Below are 15,483 nucleotides of genomic sequence, written 5' to 3'. Positions count from 1 at the left end.
TGCCAGGTTCAAAGAATGTGAAGGCAGATGCTCTTTCCAGGAGTTTTGTGCCTGACTCTCCTGGAGACTCTGGGCCTACTGGTATCCTTAGGGATGGGGTAATATTGTCCGCCGTATCCCCAGACTTGCGACGTGCATTGCAGGAGTTTCAGGTGGATAAACCGGATCGTTGTCCACCAGAAAGACTGTTTGTTCCGGATGATTGGACCAGTAGAGTCATCTCCGAGGTCCATTCTTCTGTGTTGGCTGGTCATCCTGGAATATTTGGTACTAGAGACTTGGTGGCCAGGTCTTTTTGGTGGCCTTCCTTGTCTAGGGATGTGCGTACCTTTGTGCAGTCTTGTGAAGTGTGTGCTCGAGCTAAGCCTTGCTGTTCTCGGGCCAGTGGGTTGTTGTTATCCTTGCCCATCCCGAAGAGGCCTTGGACGCACATTTCCATGGATTTTATTTCTGATCTCCCGGTTTCACAGAAAATGTCCGTTATCTGGGTTGTGTGTGACCACTTTTCTAAGATGGTTCATTTGGTGCCCTTGCCTAAGTTGCCTTCCTCCTCTGAGTTGGTCCCTTTATTTTTTCAGAACGTGGTTCGTTTGCATGGGATTCCGGAGAATATAGTTTCTGACAGGGGATCCCAGTTTGTGTCTAGATTTTGGCGGACGTTTTGTGCCAAGATGGGCATTGATTTGTCTTTCTCGTCTGCATTCCATCCTCAGACGAATGGCCAGACGGAGCGAACTAATCAGACCTTGGAAACTTATTTGAGGTGTTTTGTTTCTGCTGATCAAGATGACTGGGTTGCTTTTTTGCCACTGGCCGAATTTGCTCTTAATAATCGGGCTAGTTCTGCCACGTTGGTCTCTCCTTTTTTTTGTAATTCAGGGTTTCATCCTCGTTTTTCCTCTGGTCAGGTGGAGTCTTCGGATTGTCCTGGAGTGGACGTGGTGGTGGACAGGCTGCATCAGATTTGGAACCAGGTGGTGGACAATTTGAAGTTATCTCAGGAGAAGACTCAGCAGTTTGCTAATCGCCGTCGCCGCGTGGGTCCCCGACTTTTTGTTGGGGATTTGGTGTGGTTGTCTTCTCGTTTTGTCCCTATGAAGGTCTCTTCTCCTAAGTTGAAGCCTCGGTTCATCGGTCCTTATAGGATCTCGGAGATTCTTAACCCTGTATCTTTTCGTTTGGATCTCCCAGCATCGTTTGCTATTCATAATGTGTTCCATCGGTCGTTGTTGCGGAGGTATGAGGTGCCCGTTGTTCCTTCGGTTGAGCCTCCTGCTCCGGTGCTGGTGGAGGGAGAATTGGAGTATGTTGTTGAGAAGATCTTGGATTCTCATGTTTCCAGACGCAAACTCCAGTATTTGGTTAAGTGGAAGGGTTATGGTCAGGAGGATAATTCCTGGGTGGTCGCCTCCGATGTTCATGCGACTGATTTGGTCCGCGCCTTCCATAGAGCTCACCCTGATCACCCTGGGGGTTCTCGTGAGGGTTCGGTGACCCCTCCTCAAGGGGGGGGTACTGTTGTGGATTCTGTTTGTGGGCTCCCTCTGGTGGTTACTGCTGGTACTGGGTGACTTTGGTGGGTTGCGGCCTTTGGTTTCCACCTGTCCATCAGAGGCTGGGTGTTTCCTATTTTACCTGGCCTTTCTGTCATTCCCTTGCCGGCTATCAATGTATTCAGATGTGCTCTGTTTGGTTCCTGCCTACCTGCTCCCAGATCTTTCAGGATAAGCTAAGTGCTGATTTTCAGTTGTTGGTTTTTTTGTCCAGCTTGCTTATTATGTCTCTATGCTAGCTGGTAGCTCTAGTGGACTGAGGTTCTCCCCATGTGCCATGAGTTGGCACATGGGTTCTTGTAATCTCAGGATGGTTTTTTGATTAGGGTTTTTTGCTGACCGCTCAGACCCCTTTTGTATCGTTCTGCTTTCTAGTTTACAGCGGGCCTCAATTTGCTGAACCTATATATATATCATCTCTATGTGTGTGCCTTCCTCTCATTTCACCGTCAATACATGTGGGGGGCAACTATACCTTTTGGGGTTCATTCCTCTGGAGGCAAGTGAGGTCTTTATTTTCTCTGCAGTACTAGTTAGCTCTTAGGCTGGTGCGTGGCGTCTAGAACCAACGTAGGCACGCTCCCTGGCTATCTCTAGTTGCGTTTGTCAGGCGTAGGGCAGCGGTCAGCCCAGGTTCCATCACCCTAGAGCTCGTCCGATATTTTGTATTACTTTGCTTGTCCCTTGCTATCCCTAGCCATTGGGATTCATGACATTGGAGTATCGTTGCTGGTGGTGTATTTCCCTTTGTCTTATTTACTCCTTCCTATATTTGTATTTATTTTGCCCTGCGCATTTATAGTGTATTCCTGAGTGACTGCGGCGTGGTGTATATTTTCCGGTATCCTTGTCTGTTCTAACTGTGGGTATTGGTGTATGATCTTTTCACTGGGTGGTGGGCGGTGGTTTCAGCCTAAGGTTGAAACAGGAGACAGGTCGAGGGTCGAGGCCTAGACATGCACACCATCAGTGTAATCTCTAGGTAGAGGGTCAGTCAGGATTTCCCTAGTCTGAGGGAAATTGCAGGGGCCCGGGTTATTAGCTCTTGCCCACCTAGTCTCCCCGTGACATTGTACAGCTTACCTGCCAAATGGATTCTCCTCGTCTCCAGGCATGGCATCACCCTCCCCGAGAGGAAGGCAATACCACTGTGGTATCTGAATTCCAGGGGTGCCACTTAGCCCCCCTCCCCTCGTTAAATCCAGTGCTGCCAGACTGGGGAAAAAAACATAAACAGTGCAGGTTAGATCGTGCAAAACATTTTGAAAAAGGCATTTAACGGGTTAAACAGGTGTAACATTTTTCTTTCCTTTATGGGAGGTACGGTTCTTAAACGTTGCAAAACTGAACTTATATAAGTACGACTGGTCTTATACCAGGTTGTCCTTGTTCATAAACAGCAGTACTGATGCGGGGGACCTGTCATAAAACCCAACATAGGCCTTGGGCGGGCTACAAGGTATAGCATCCAGACCTGGTCTTCAGCCACGCCAGATGGTTTTTCTTCGGTCTTAGGAACAAACAAGGCCCTACCCATGCTGGCAATGTGGGTAGAACCAAAGGTGCACCTTGAAGGTGCTAACTATTTACAGTAAAGTTTTTGGTAATTCACCGTCCATTACCCTATTGTCCATATAAAGTTTTAACAAGAAGAAGCAAACATTTTTAAACAGGTAAGTACAATTATTGACATTTTTCATTTTTAGTCCCTGTAACGGGCTGGGATCTGACCTCTGGTGCTTCGGTTAGATCTATGCAGCACAAGCACTGAGGGTGACCTGATCAGATTCATTAGGCTTGCTATCACTGGTGTTATGTGGTCTCTTATGGCTACGCTACTGGAGATTCTAGGTAGCACAGGTGTACTTGATCTCTTAAGAGTACTGCTACTCACTGTGGGCATGACAGATTTACCGATAGCAGGGGGTGGATTCTATTGCTCCACTGCTGGTGTGACGCCTGCTGCTTTACATCTTCTTCTGGTATTTCCAAATGGGGAAAAGTCAAAACAGGCACCACTATCGCTTGATTTACCTGAGTCCATGACTGGGGAAAGTCTCCAAGAACGGTATGGATTCTCTTTTCCTCTTCTTCTGTAGGTTGAGAAGTATCTGGGTCTTTCTCCTTGTCTCTCAGTTTGTCAGGGCTCACTTTAAGATGATCCCTTGATACCGCAGTCGAGGTTTCTCCTCCATCTTTGCTTATGAGACGCACTTTAGTGTTATTGAAGCTCGAGGGTAGAATGGTATATGGTTCTGCTTCCCACTGGTCATCAAGTTTGTGCATTCTTCTTTTCCGCTTTAGGACTTGTTCACAAGGGAATTGCAGGGGCACGTTGATTATAGTTTCTTTCTTGTCTTTGTCTTGCCTGGAACCAAGCTTCTTTCCACACATTCTTGTACTTGGCTGTATTTCTGTGGTCACTCAGAATCCCAATCTGCACCTGATGAGGTTGTTTCTGGTGTTAGAACTCCCATATCAAGGTCAACAGGTAATTTGCTAGGTCTTCCTCTCATTAGGTAAGCTGGAGTTAAGTTGGTGGAATTTACCGGAATATGATTGTACTGATCTACCAGATCCGACAACTTCTCTGGCCACAGATTTCTTTCTTCCAAAGGCAAGGTCTTCAGTAAGTCAATTACCACCTGGTTCATCTTCTCACACATACCGTTTGTTTGTGGGTGGTACGGTGTTGTCCTGATCTTCTTACATCTATACAGGTTACAGAATTCCTGGAATACTTCCACTTCAAATGCTGGGCCTTGGTTGGTAAGTACCTTTTCAGGGTAACCATGTGGTCGACAAAAGTGTTGTTAAAATGCCTTGGCTGCTGTCTTGGCTGTCTGATCCTTAACAGGCACGACTACCAGGAACCTGGAGTAAAGGTCCACTATGGACAAAGCATAGACATAGCCTGACCGGCTTGGAGTTAGCTTCACATGATCCAGAGCAACCAATTCAAGTGGCTGTTTGGTGACTATGGGCTGTAGGGGAGCCCTCTGGCTGTCACGGTCCTTTCTGCTCAGGTTGCATGGGCCACACTCTCGGCACCACTTTTCAATGGCTCTTCTCATGCCAATCTAATAGAACCTCCCACGAAGTAGGATCTCTAACTTCTTCCATCCGAAGTGTCCTGCTCCATCGTGGTACGCTTCCAAGACCATTGGTGCATCTTGTCTCTGGATCACCACCTGCCAAACCAGCTCGTGAGTGCGTGGGTCCATATTCCTCCGACAGCTTACCGTCATAGATAAACAATTTGCTCTTCTCCTTCCACAACTGCTGAGTCTCTTGTGGAGCTTCTGGACCAGGGTGTGAATCTGCTTGTGTCAGCAGCTCTTTGACCAGATGGACCGCAGGGTCACTTGTTATGATCCGGTGGTAGGATCACCAAACTGACCTGATAGGTAAACGAGAATATTAGGATGAGCTCTGGGGATGTGGAAACTATACTGACCGCAACACTGAACCTATCCAATACACACTAAAGGCAGCCGTGGAGCGTTACCTAAAAACCTAGACGCCTCGTCACAGCCTGAGGAACTAACTACCCCTAGAGAGAATGCCAAGCCTCACTTGCCTCAGAGAAATAACCCCAAAGTTTAGACAGCCCCCACAAATAATAACGGTGAGTTAAGGGGAAAATACAAACGTAGTAATGAAAAACAGGTTTAAGCAAATGAGGCCCGCTAAAGCTAAATAGACTGAAGATAGCAAGGGATCTGTGCGGTCAGTACAAAAACTATCAAAAACTATCCACGCAGAAAATACAAGAACCCCCACACCGACTCACGATGTGAGGGTCGCACTCTGCACCCCAGAACTTCCAGCAAGCAAAAAATCACATATAAGCAAGCTGGACTGAACTCATCATATAATGAAAATATTTTCAAGAGAAAAATGAGCAAACATGAACTAGCAAGACTTAGCTTCTCCGGATGGAGACAGGTCACAAGGAAGTCCAGAGAGATCAGAACCAGTACTGAATACAACGACAGCAGGCAACAAACAAAGGTGCAGGTGGAGTTAAATAGGAACCAGCAAAGCAGGAAATGAGGCAGCTGAGCCCATCTCCAGACCCGCAGTATCGCTAAAGGCCACCAGAGGGAGCCCAGACGGAATTCACAACAGTCACTGTCCTGTGTCTCTGCCCATCCATGGTGGGGCAATGGGTTCAGCGTGGCTTCTCGCCTGTCATTACGCTTGTTCTTCACATAATAGGAGTACTGTGTCACCCTGGGGTGATGTGAGGCTGGTAACTCAATCTCTTCAAGTGCTTCCGGATCTTCTCTCACTTCTGGTAAATTGGGCATCCTGGACAACGCATTGGCATTTGTGTTCTTGTGCCCTGCATGGTACTTGATGGTGAATTTTTAGTTGGACAACTGGGCCATCCATTGCTGCTCCAATGCAACTAGTTTTGCAGTTTCCAGGTGTGTCAGCGGATTGTTGTCCATGAAAACGGTGAATCTTGCTGAGACCAGGTAGTGTTTGAACCGCTCTGTTACCGCCAAAACTATGGTGAGGAATTCCAGCTTGAAGGAACGGTAGTTTTCAGGGTTCCTTTCAGTGGGACGAAGCTTCCTGCTGGCGTAGGCAATTACTCTTTTTTTGCCTTTCTGTACATGGGACAACACTGCTCCCAGTCCCACGTTGCTGGCATCTGTGTAGAGCACAAACGGTTGGTCATAGTCAGGGTAAGCCAGTACCTCATCTCCCATGAGAGCCAACTACATCCAAGTGAAGGATCATTCCAGCCTGTCGTTTCACTCAAACGGATGACCCTTGCTCTTGGTCTTCTTGGATTGGGCCACTAACAGGTCTTGCAGGGGTGCGGCTATCTTAGTGAAGTCCTTAATGACTAGTAGCCTACCAACCCGAGGAACTGCCGGACTTCCTGGATGTTGCTGGGTTTCGGCCAGTCCCTGATCACGGTGACCTTGTCAGGGTCTGGTGCCTCACCTTCAGTGCTTGCCACATGGCCCAGGTACTGTACTTTGGGCTTTAACAGGTGGCACTTGGACGGCTTTACCTTCAGGTCAAAGTTAGACAGAGCTTCAAACACCTCGGCCAGGTGCTTCAGGTGGTCTTCATATGTCTTGGAGAAGATGATCCTCTGGAATGTCCCTGGTGCATTGCAAAGTCCGAACGGCATGTAGTTGAATTCGGAAAGCCCCATCGGTGTCGTGAAGGCAGTCTCTTCCTTATCCACCTCTGCCACGGGAACCTGACAATACCCACTACTGAGATCAAAGGTGGAGAAATAGTTAGCAGACATTAAAGCAGCTAATGACTCTTCAACATCCTCATTGTACCATTCTTCTTTCTAGCGAGGACTAATGGAGCTTCCCAGGGGCTACAACTGTCTCTGATTACCCCAGCCTCCTTTATCTTTTGTGATATGATGTTGAACCCCTTTTACCTGCCCAAAATGTAGTGGGTGTTTGCTGAATACCTGCTCATACTCATGGACCAGCCGGTAAGCCCCCTGTTTTTGGTGTGAAGGGGTAGAGTCAGTGCCCACATGTAACTTTTGGCACCAATCCTCTAACTGTCCTGCAGAGCCATTGTCCTCCGCCTGGTCGGACGGGACCAAGGGTTCTTTTGCTTTTATTGCATTATCATTAACAACAGTAAACAGTTTAGCAAGTGTGGAATATCTGGGTAAGTGGACCTCTTTCTCTCGACAGTTAAGGACACGTCCTCCCCTTACGGACATCATTCACCCCTTGGCTGTCAGGATGGAGGGCCTACTGTCTGAATACACAGGTTCTACCAGGGCCAGGTTGTCTTTACCTCTGAGGCCTATTGCTGCCCGACACCATATTAACATTTCACTCGTGAGGGGTATTGCAATGGGAATCCGATCACTCACTGTGACAAGTCCAACTTCTCCACCAGACAATTCAACCTGTTGTCTCTGCATCAGGGCTCTGATTTCTTTTTGCAGGACACGCTGCTCACAGGAACCAGCAGTTTCGGCCACCTGTTGTAACAATTGTTAATCCCATAATCCAACATTTAAGTGGCAAAAGCACTTCAAATATGCATAAATACCAACATTTTACCTAAAGAGGTATGAAGTGATGCAGGGGGTAATGTAAAGATGTAAAAGAAATTGTAGGACCTCCAAAAGAAATCAGGAGGTGACACCCTTCAAATCCCCTTAAAGAACGTTTTCCACTTAGCAGATTTATTATTAAAAAAAAAGTGCCATCTTGGGTGTCACCGCCTCATTTCTTTTGGAGGTCCTACAATTTCTTTTACATCTTCCTGTCTGTTTTATACTAAATAAGTTGTCTTTTAACATTATGTTAATAAAAAACTGTTTTATTCATTACCCCCTGCGTCACTTCATACCTCTTTAGGTAAAATTTTGGTATTTATACCGGTTGTAACAAGACAATAACATCGGCAAGACAGTGTTCTATGACATTAGTACCTAAGGTCATCATGGGATTACATTCTCGCCGGTCAATATCAACAATCACCAGTCCTTGGGCCTTCAATTCTACCCGGCCCACCTTAATGGTCACCTCCGTGTACCCCACCTGTGGCAAAGGCTGACCATTACTGGCTACTATTGTCAAATCACTATCTGGGTCACGGGTAATATCAGAGTCAGCCCAGTCCTCCGACGTACTTGGCTTGCCAGTTTTGTGTGCCTGGTCGCCCTACTCCTGGGGGTTGACCCTCTGCCCCAGGGGTTGCTCATTTAAATGGCAGAACCTTGCGATGTGTCCTGCCTGGTTACAGCATTGGCAGATGGGTCGTCCATCCTGATGGTAGCAGTTGTCTCTTCCTCTGATCGGTGGGATCCTCTTCTGTCGTCGCCAGAGGACGTAATCTGGACTGGAAGCCAGCTGGATTTTCTCCTTTGGGGATTCCTGCAGGGACTGCACGGTTCTGGCTAGTGCAGCTACGCTTTTAGTCAGTTCCTGGACCTGAAGGCGCAGTTTTGTTGAGGGATCATCGTCCAGGATCTGTGCGTCGGCCTCAACGGGGACCTGATGACAGGGTGCCACCCCCTGGTGGTAATTGATTGCTGGATGCCTAGCGAGCACTGTGTGGCTAGCACCCGGATGGCCTGTTTTTAAAATGTGCAAAGTCCAGGTCAGGGTTTTGCAAGGTTTTGCAAGGCCAGGATGCGCAGCTGTGTCATGTGGGTGCTGGACAGGAGTCCCTCAATGAACTGCTCCTTTAATAGCTTGTCCCCATCCTGCACGCTGTTAGGGTCAACCTGTTTAATGGCCCATAGTGCCTCCTGGAGATTAAGGGCATAGTCCCGTATACTATCCTGTGCTCTTTGTTTGCACCTAAAAAACCTCATTTTGATTTCTGCACAGTGCGTGTGTCAAGAGTGTTATTAAGTTTGGCAAATATCTGCTTAACAGTTATTTTTTCAATATCCGGCCAGCATTTCACTTCTCTTTGTGATGCGCCAATTAATTGACCAGTTAGAATGTTGACCTTTTGATGTTCTGTCAGGGGATATACTTCAAATAGGCTGCATAGCCTTTCTTTAAAGTCACTCAGCATATGGGACTCGCCTGAATATTGTGGCAGACAGGCAGCTCCTGTTATATAGGGCATGGATAGCGGTATTATAGGAGCTGTTACTGAGGCTGGGCCCAGCCGGTTTGCAGGAGCTGCGGGCACCGTGGGGCCTGGTGGCATCATGGGGCCTGTGGCTGCATCCACCTCGGGGCCTGGGAGCATCACGGATCAGACATGTGCCTTCCCCCTTGCTAACCTCAAGCAGGGCTGATGTCTCGCCACCGGAGTCTGCAGCGGTTCCTCCTGCACTCGGTAAGGCGCTCCTCCCGGGCCTCCGTCCAGGGCCTTTCGGCGTCCTCACTTGCGGCTTTCCTGCACAGCGCCCGTTTCCTCTTCATGCTCTTTTGCAGGCTCCGCCCACGAAGGTACACCCCTTTCTTCTCCTCGCGCTCCACGTGGCGTAGCAATGGCGGCTTCCACACAGTTTAACACAGTCTATGGCACACAGTACCTGGCGATGCCAGGGCACAGATCCTGATCGTGACGCCAAGTTGAGTCGCCCACCAGGGCGATAAGGTACTCGGTACGGGGTCCAGTCATCGTTAAAGGAGTGGTCATGGTGTTGGCGACCTGGTCCGTGGGCCTGGGCGCCCAAGTAAAAGGGATAGTTTTTTAAAGGGAGTTGTAAAGCAATAAAAGTTTGTGACACCACCTGTGGTACTCGGTCAGAGGTGACCGACGCTGCTTAAAGGGGTCCTCTGGAGGTGATGGTATGGCAGCAAGATGATTACGCTTCCCACATGCAAAGCTGGGTCTCCAGGGCTCCCGGTGTGCTGGGCAGGGATGGTGTAGTGCTGGTAATAAACTGAGGACACGGGGTTGCAATTTCTTTACATGGTGACTCCAGGCTCTGGATGCTGCTGTACCTCAGGTGTAGTGTGAGCAAGTCACTTTCAGCTTCTTGCCCTCTGATTCTGCTGTGGGACTTGTAGTTCCACACAGCCTCGGGCTCCCAGTGCCCGGTTTCTGTGCTTCTTGCCTGGAAGGAGCACAGTCACGGCTCCCTTCCAGCTATGTAGTTCTCCTGTGCTCCTTCACTGTTCCTTGTCTGCACCAGACTAACTAACTCCTCCTCCAGACCCGAATGTATATAGGGAAGTTTCCCTAAAACCGGGTTCAGAGCTCCCCCTTCTGGCCTGGAGTCAGAATGTGTTGAATGTACAGGTTACCTGCCCCAAAGGGATTCTCCTCGTCTCCAGGCATGGCAATACCACTGTGGTACCTGAACTCCTGGGGTGCCACAGAAACTTTGCATATAATTGAAGGATCCAATAAGCCTCACATAATGCCATACAGTTCCCCTTCGAACTGGACATTCCACTCTTTCAATGCCGAAGAGGGAAAGCTGGGATATGTCACCCTTATGTGCGGTAGAAAAATGTTTAACCGCACTAGAGTAACTGGTATTATTGCTATTAATATTTGAGACATGTCCAACTATCCTATCCTATTTTTTTCAATTTTCTTGAGGTATATCCTATGTACTGAAGATTACAGCTGTTGCAATGAATGCAATTGACATCATGACTAGAATTTGATATGATATTGTGTGCTATTAGAAGAAGGAAATGTATGTCTTCTATGCTCTGCCAGATAATTTCCATACTCTTCTTCATTATGGCTGCAATCACCAGCAGTTACTGCACCTACAGGTTAAAATCCTATAGAGAACTAAAGTCATTAACGTGGTGAGCTTCATCATTTCCCTCTCACTCTCTCCTTCTATACATAAACAGAGACAGCTGTATACATCACATAAGATACACCAAGACTGCTATATATCACATAAGATGTAACGAGACTGCTGTATACATCATATTGCTAAACACTGAGACTGCTGTATATACAGTACATCACATAGAATTCTGCATGTACATTACATAGGATACATTGAGACTGTGCTGTATACATCACATAGGATACACTAAGATGCTGCTGAATACACCAAGGGACCATAGTTCTATGTCACTGAGCTATTACTGACACCCATTGGAAGTAGAAATATAGTCTGCATTGGGAGAAGCATATCATAGGGGATGAAGGAATAAAGATAGTGAACAACCAAGAGGTGGCACATCAACTGCAACAGGTATGTAAAAGGTGTCCAGGGGAAACTCTTTATCAGTCAGAAGATGCAGTCACAAGATGAAGGTGTAGGACGGAGTGAGGTGGTAGCCGCAGGTGAGGTACACATCTTCTGTGACTGCCCTGCACGTTACATGAAAGAGTGGATCCTGGCTGGGTGTTGATATTGGTGCTGTGAAGGCCTTGCACCCGTGCAGGCCGCCTGTAGCTGATGGTGTTGGCTGACCAAGACCATAGGTTTTAGAGTTCAAAAGAGGAGACTTCCGTTCTAAAACATAGTCTTTATTGAATGATAACTTGATAAGGGTTATGCGCAAGGGATAGCTGGTATATCATCTTATGGACGTTTCCTTCACAGTGTAAAGTATTTCCACACACATTGTTTCCTTCCACTTTAGTCTACTCCAGGGACGTTGAAGAACACTGTTTCACACTACCTTATCACATACTAACTTGCCGCCACAGTCCTGATCAGCAAGTCTCTCTACTTGCGCAGTCGTTGTGAGTCCTATTTCTTCGACTACTGGCGAGCTGGATCTACTGCTCGGGGCCACCCACTAGTCCCACAAACTCAGTCCTGGTTAGGTCCGTAATCTTGTGCGTTTACAGGCTCGGGTTTTTTCGTGACATGTCGCCCTATCAATGGACCCCTTTAAGGTGAAAGGTCACTCTGTCTTGTCTTCGGTCAGTTTCAGGTTACGCTACTCCCTTGTCCCTAAGGGTACCGTTACACAAAACGATTTACCAACGATCACGACCAGCGATACGACCTGGCCGTGATCGTTGGTAAGTCGTTGTGTGGTCGCTGGGGAGCTGTCACACAGACAGCTCTCCAGCGACCAGCGATGCCGAAGTCCCCGGGTAACCAGGGTAAATATCGGGTTACTAAGTGCAGGGCCGTAAAGTGAAAGCAGAGCACAGCGGTGACGTCACCGCTGTGCTCTGCTTTTACTTTCCAGCCGGCAGTCAGTCAGTGCGGGAAGCAGACGGCTAGGGACCTGACGGACACCGGAATGTGAGTATGTACGTTTTTTTTTTTTTTTTACATTTACGATGGTAACGAGGGTGAACATCGGGTTACTAAGCGCGGCCCTGAGCTTAGTAGCCCGATGTTTACCCTGGTTACAAGTGAACGCATCGCTGGATCGGTGTTACACACACCGATCCAGCGATGACAGCGGGAGATCCAGCGACGAAATAAAGTTCCAAACGATCTGCTACGACGTACGATTCTCAGCAGGGTCCCTGATCGCTGCTGCGTGTCAGACACAGCGATATCGTATGGATATCGCTGGAACGTCACGGATCGTACCGTCATAGCGACAAAAGTGCCACTGTGAGACGGTACCCTTAGACTCCTTTGCTGTTGTTTTCTCACTTTACTAGGATAAGATGGTCCTCACTTATTTACCTACCCCACCATTATCTTATTAAAAGACCCTCTGCCTATTTCCCCATTACCTGTTTACCAACATTACTGCTATTGGGTCCTATATTAGCTACATAAACTGATTTTAAGGAATGCTCACCCTTGACAGCAAGCAATAGGAGTGGTCCCTGTTCACAAGTGCTTGCAATCTAATATTCCGGTATCATCAATATCTCCATTTGTCTTATTTTACAGACATTAGAAATAATACGTTTTATTCGCTTTAGGAAAAAGTTTGATTCTTTAAGTATAGGTTTGTATTCCTTTACCAGGAGCCTGTGCTATCTCCGGGGAAGCTTGCTCATTGTGTCCTGTTGCTTGGACACTGCATTGTGATGTTAATTACAAGGAGATCAGCATGTAGCAGTGGAGAACAGGGTGACATTCACCAGTTAGCACACTCATGTCTGTCATACTGTTCTCTAATGAGCACCTATAGACTCAGCTCTTCAGGTAATTAGGCTCACATTGGATCTTAGAATTGAAGATCAGAACATTTTCTGGATTTAATTTTTTTGTCTCATTCCTATTATTGCTTTATCTGGTATTTCTGCCTGAGTGTTCTTGCTGTAAGGCAATATCTGTTGTTACAGGACACTAAACACTATGTCCGCTCATCATTGGGAGGCGAGAAGGAGGCAGCATGTCCTGGACAGGAGAAGATCCAATCTTGAGAAATCGGTGAGTGATCTGTTTCTATTATTGATACAGTTTTATTCTTGTATATAAAAAGAAAATCACTAATAACACAAATGATTAAATAAACAGTATAGAAACAATAGTGTAGTCCATTGTATTGGAATAACCTGTGGCCAAGACAACTTTTAGTGTGCATTGCCTTAGATTTTGGGATTACTCTAATGTCACTCAATTGCACCTTTAGCTAGCGTTGGACTGTGGTGCTAATGGTGCACCAGTAACATTGACTCTGAGGATCCACTGTTCAGTTACTTGCAAATTTTACATTACCTTCATTGACAAATTTCACTATGCCTCTATGTAATAATACTGTTGATAGTTTGATAAATAAATCATGAGATGCTGCCTTTGTCTGTACTTAGTGAATCAAGTGTATTGTGTCAACTCATTGTGTCATGAATTTTGTCAACTCATATAAGGGAGTTGGGGGCCCAAGCGTACACAGCAACCCACTGGGGGATTCACATGTTCCCTTGTGGGCCAGTCCAAGCCTGCCAATTGATATGTTATAAGACAGATTCATCAGGTTCTCATCTATCTTTTCTGATGCCTATGACATGACTGTCATAGTTTGAACTAAAGGATCTGTGCTTTTCCCACTCTGTAAAATATGAGATTTTTTTATGCCAAAATATGATAGTGTACTAAAGCAGATACAACCTGTATTCTTCAGTTCATCTGTATGACTGCAACTTTGATGTGACTTACCACCTTAGACCTTTCACCCAACCCAATGTTATGCTGAGACAGTGTTCGGTAAGGAGGGGGGAGTTCAATCTGTCCCTGAGATCCTAACTATCCCTGTCCATGGGTACTCTTAAGGTACCTTCACACGAAACGACTTTGTAACGATATCGCTAGCGATCCGTGACGTTGCAGCGTCCTGGCTAGCTATATCGTTTAGTTTGACATGCAGCAGCGATCAGGATCCTGCTGTGATGTTGCTGGTCGCTGAATAAAGTTCAGAACTTTATTTGGTCGTCCGATCGCTGTGTATCATTGTGTTTGACAGCAAAAGCAACGATACCAGCGATATTTTACACTGGTAACCAAGGTAAACATCGGGTTACTAAGCGCAGGGCCGCGCTTAGTAACCCGATGTTTACCCTGGTTACCAGTGTAAAATGTAAAAAAAACAAACAGTACATACTTACATTCGCATCCCCCGCCGTCTGCTTCCCACACTGACTGAGCGCCGCAAAGTGAAAGTGAAAGCACAGCATAGCGGTGACGTCACCGCTGTGCCCTGCTACTGCCGGCGCTCAGTCAGTCAGTCAGTGCAGGAAGCGGACGCCGGGGGACGCGAATGTAAGTATGTACTGTTTGGTTTTTTTACATTTTACGCTGGTAACCAGGGTAAACATCGGGTTACTAAGCGCGGCCCTGCGCTTAGTAACCCGATGTTTACCCTGGTTACCCGGGGACCTCGGCATCGTTGGTCGCTGGAGAGCTGTCTGTGTGACAGCTCTCCAGCGATCAAACAGCGACGCTGCAGCGATCGGCATCGTTGTCGCTATCGCTGCAGCGTCGTTTCGTGTGAAGGTACCTTTAGTGGTAGAGAGGCCTGAATCTCTGACCTTACTATGCTCCTGATATGTCCTAAGCTGTCCCCTCCCACTCCCCCAGGAGGCCTGGAACAGAAATGTTAGTGTATATACATGTAAGACAAACAGGGATAACAAAAAGCAACTTACATACAAAAACACTCACCAAGTGTAGAGAGTAATGATAGGAAGGTGCAAACAGGATAATGGAGAAAGCATACACCCAAAAACAGCAGACAACAATCTCCAGCAGCAATTATGTACTTCAACTTCAGCACACCAACTCCAGTAAGCCAGGAAGTAAAACTTTCATAGGCAGGGATGAGAAGGTCTGGCCAGGTTTTATAGAGGGAGAAAACAAGCAGGTCAGGAGCAGCTGTGAGATAAAGCTGCATGTCTCTAATCAGCATTCAAAGAGTCGTTAACCTCTTCAGCGCCAAAGGAAACAAAGTCCATTTAATATGAGGAACAAAACACACAGCCGAAATGGAAGATCTGTGATACATAGCGCGTAAAGATCGCCTAATCCCAGATTTTCCAAGAGGACGTGACACACCAAATCAGACTGCCTGCTTTATTCTGATGAGCAGTAAAGACCATGAAACACATGTCTGGA

The 15,483-nt window shown here is 47.0% G+C and overlaps 1 long non-coding RNA gene across 1 annotated transcript in view; it reads left to right on the top strand.

The window, feature by feature from the left end:
• LOC143769072 (uncharacterized) overlaps positions 1 to 15,483 on the top strand; it is a 134,112-nt gene that overhangs the window by 91,378 nt on the left and 27,251 nt on the right. Inside the window, exon 2 of the long non-coding RNA XR_013214201.1 lies at positions 13,218 to 13,305. This is a non-coding gene — a long non-coding RNA (uncharacterized LOC143769072). The remainder of the gene's footprint in view (positions 1 to 13,217; positions 13,306 to 15,483) is intronic.

The sequence above is a fragment of the Ranitomeya variabilis genome, chromosome 4 (genome assembly GCF_051348905.1).
Source record: "Ranitomeya variabilis isolate aRanVar5 chromosome 4, aRanVar5.hap1, whole genome shotgun sequence".
NCBI lineage: Eukaryota > Metazoa > Chordata > Amphibia > Anura > Dendrobatidae > Ranitomeya > Ranitomeya variabilis.
The sequence above is the reverse complement of the archived record's forward strand: the minus strand, read 5'-3'. Positions and strand labels throughout refer to the sequence as shown.